The 3,971-nt window shown below is 38.3% G+C and overlaps 1 long non-coding RNA gene across 1 annotated transcript; it reads right to left on the bottom strand.

The window, feature by feature from the left end:
- Positions 1–2,211: 2,211 nt before the first annotated feature.
- Positions 2,212–2,626, bottom strand: LOC136246408 (uncharacterized). Its single transcript, XR_010696403.1, has 2 exons — positions 2,379–2,626; positions 2,212–2,249 (listed from the first exon to the last, which is right to left on the bottom strand). It is a non-coding gene; the product is annotated as an uncharacterized lncRNA (long non-coding RNA).
- Positions 2,627–3,971: the final 1,345 nt, after the last annotated feature.

The raw sequence follows: 3,971 nt of genomic DNA, 5'->3' as shown, positions 1-3,971 counted from the left end.
GTTCTTGACTAAAAATATTCGTTCTCTTTCATATAGAATATTCGTTTTAGCCCTACTAAGAATGAAGCCCTCCAAGAACAGTTATCATGTCCACAGGTACAAGATCTCAAGCATGCAGGTGGTGTAAATGGCAAGGGATAGAAATAAAGAACTTTGGCAAACAAACTGCCAACAGAATTTAGCTCACCATAACCTGATGCTTGAGAAGGAGATGAAAATGAAACATTTATAAGATAGACTACAACAGATGGAAATAGAACTACGTATACAGTAGTTAAATTGGAAGACTGACCATGTAGATGCAAATAGACAAACATACAGGTATTACAAGAGTTAGTGCTACCCCATTTCTTCAATCAAATAGTTGGAGGCTTGAAGCAAGCAAGTTTGACAAACAACTCAGAGAGCTGGATATTTGTGACCGGATCTGCAAAAACAGGACATAATCACTTTTTTTTTTTTTCGAATTCCTGTTTATTAAATATTTATAATCTACTTAGCCAAGTGTACCCACTGGCAAAGTTTCAGCTTCATATGGTAATAACTGTGGGAGTTACAGCCCTACAAAGTAGCAACAACAGAAAAATCAATTTGTACAGCAAGTATAGGGAAGATAAATTACAGGCGCTTACAAAAACGGTTGTAACTTACCAACAACAGATTGAGGTAACGGAGCTAAAATTTTCACCATAGTGTTTGCCATGAACAGGGGAATCAATTACTGGGTAAGTTTTTCCTATACTTCCCTTCTTCACTGCATACAAAGGTGAAATTCGTGAAGAAAATCGATTTAAAAAAAACGATCACTTCGCATGACGTAAACAAACGCTCGTAACTTACGTATCCTTGGGTCTACTGCAACAAAACAAAGATATTCCAACTCCTCTTGAGCAGGCGAATATGTTGTTATCCAGGTTTGTATTGTTAGTCCCTTCCTTCACTAAGAAAGAGGGATTTAAAATTTTACGGAATTTTTCAATAATACTAGGCATTCCAGTATCCGAGATTTTTTAATAAAAAAATTCTCCGTATATTCCCCAATAGAACCCTGGCACAAAATGACAACTCGTGTTTAACTTGGGATTGCTCCGTCGTCCGAGCTCCAATGAGGGTGAAAATCGCTGTGGGGTTTGTCCACACGCTGATCATCATGAAAATCTTAGTTTTATCGTGCGCGTTACATATAAGTAAGTTTTGTGTTGTTTTGTAATCTTTTCAAGCCTTGTAATGTATGTAGAATACTTTAAAACTTAAAAAAACGTACGGTCGGGTGGAAGGTAGTCACTGGTGCTTACTTTAAAGTGCGTAGTTACTTCGCTCGGGTTAGCGAATTTCAGCTCCAGAGCAATTTTCTGATGGTTGTATCATCAACTCAAAAGTATAAACCACTTCAAAGTTGGCATAACAATGCCATAATTGAAACCACAACTCCACCTTAGGTATTGTTGCATCATTGTGGCACCTCCACTTTAGTTATTTACCTTTATAAGTTGTTAAGGGTGCTCGCGGCTATTTGAAGCCATACAACGTGCATTTTTTGTATTGTTGCTAATACTCACATAATGTATAAAATGAATCCATATGCTACTTACGTTGGAAGTGCTTCTCTTTCTCTTCAACACAAACCAAACAGAATTCTTCTAGCCTATACCATTTTATAACTATGCGTAGTTCTTTATGAAGCGCTTAAATCGAAACTAGTCCTCCATTTTTCGCAGTAGCGCACTGGAAACCACGTTGAACAAACTTCAGCTTATAACTCACAACTCTATGTTTAGTATTAGTACACAGCGTACATAGAACTTAAGTTAGTACTAAAAGTGTGCTACACCATTCAAAACCTCACGTTCTCGGTGCCGTAACTCATGAAGCCATAACGATACGGACAAAATCTAAACATAGACCTCTGGAGAATTTATCAGCGAATCTCCCTACAAACTTTGAAGCCTTCACGGGTATCACTCAAAAACTAGTTTTATTTTTAGTAAACATGTGTAAAGATTGCGTGCGCCCAACATTATTGATACAATAACCACACAAATTCCTATTGACCGCAATCACCAACTTTTCAAAATAACATGTCATAAATGCTGTTCTAAACACAAAAAGCTCTGTTTTCTCTTCTTCACACACAGGAACAGCTTCTTGCTCCGCCTGGAGTCTCCAAGTCGCTCTTGGATAGGTTACGCTAGGCACGCCATCATCAGCAGCTTGTAACGCCTTGTGATTCCAGCTGGTAACATTGTCCCCTACATAAGCAGCTTACAATTACAATACTAACTACCAGCATACCCTATCACTCGAGAAAACAAGGCACGAACGCATGTTGCCTACAAGCGAAAAGTGCGTTCACACTTGTTGCCTTAAATAACACTTACTTTTAGATTAATTCATAACTGTTGATCCATCAGACGATCATTTGCTAACACTTCAGTGACGATTCTAAAGCGAAAAAACATGCTATTCTTCGAGCTATTCTTCCTCGTGTTCTCTGGCGCAAAACATGTCCACTTAACACGGATACTACAAGTATGCGTAGTAATGCCAATTATGATGTAATAGCCGCATGTGGTTTCTGGGCTGGCACTTAAACGGCTTCAAATATCAGCGAGCACCCTTAACTTGATGTATTTACCAACTTGAGATAGCCACTTGCCTATGGGCATACACCATTGTATTGAGAAGTGTGCAGTAGGTGAAACATATTTGCTCACCACAAAGCATACAAAGATAGCTGAGATCCAATAAGACCTGAAGTTACTCTCATTACATGTACAAACTTGCAGCTAGAAGCAACTGCAGTTTCAAGATAGTCAGATTGCTAGATGGCTTCCTGATTCAATTGTGCCATTTTCCCCTGTAAAATGTATGGGGAGCCCTGGAGAAAAAATGTACCTTTTTCCAGTTTTTAAGCACTGTGCATGCCAAAGTAGCTAATTCCAACCCAACAAACTATATATTTCTGAGATCAGCAATCAATATTCTATCTATTGAGCATATAAAAAGCCTGTTTTTCCAAAATTTTAAGATCAGTCTGGAATGCCTAATAATATGCAAGTATTTCGCCCAGTGTATTCAATGCTTTATGCTATAATTTAGGCTTGTGCGATTATGTCCTTTTATCACAGATCCGCGGTCACATTTATATCAGTTGTGAAATTGGGAACAGATACACTACAACCAATAACCCAATGACAGTCAGCTGGGATGTTCAGCTCAATAGAAAATACACAATGTCAAACTTTTGGCTAAGATACAAAAAACAGAAACACTCCAAAGGATAACAAGATGATATGGACCAGATCCTATGTGGAAGGTGGCAGAGATTTGTGTTGTGTTGAAGTCAAAGTTGAGGGAGTACCAGTTACCGTGTTTTTCAGGTTTCTTGCGAAAATCAAAGCATAAACGTGATCAAACACATGAGCTGTAATTCAAATATCTCGAACTTGCAAGGCATTTAAAGTGAATATTCGCACCTTTTGCCGATCATTGTACACGTTCAAGTATTGCTAGTATGCTGCAAGTTATGTAAGCCTTGCTAGTTCGAAGCACGGATCACGTGTTTGATCACGTTAATGATTTGATTTTCGCCAGAAACCTGAAAAACACGGTACTAGTTTGATACACACAGGATCAGACATAACAATTATCTGTTGTGATTTTATCACATTATATTCATCAGCTGGGTTGAAGTCCAGTAAGGTCAGACTTGATAAACAAAAGTATGCACCTATGATTCAAAGCCCATAAACTTAGAAGGAGATATAGATGAGAATATTACTTTTGGTAAGAAAACAGGTGGGGTCTATTCTACGGAACGGAACAGAATGATGGACTAAACCACGGAACGGAACGCTTTCTCAAATGGAAGCTTGCAACTTACCATTGCTGAAACTGCCCTTACAAGTTATCAGTGGCACCTCCAGCCGAATCCAGCGGGTGATTAAAATTAATATAAGATAGAAACAATC

The sequence above is a fragment of the Dysidea avara genome, chromosome 2 (assembly GCF_963678975.1).
Source record: "Dysidea avara chromosome 2, odDysAvar1.4, whole genome shotgun sequence".
In the NCBI taxonomy this organism is placed as follows: Eukaryota; Metazoa; Porifera; class Demospongiae; order Dictyoceratida; family Dysideidae; genus Dysidea; species Dysidea avara.
Note: the sequence above shows the minus strand (reverse complement) of the source record. Positions and strands in the feature narration are given on the sequence as shown.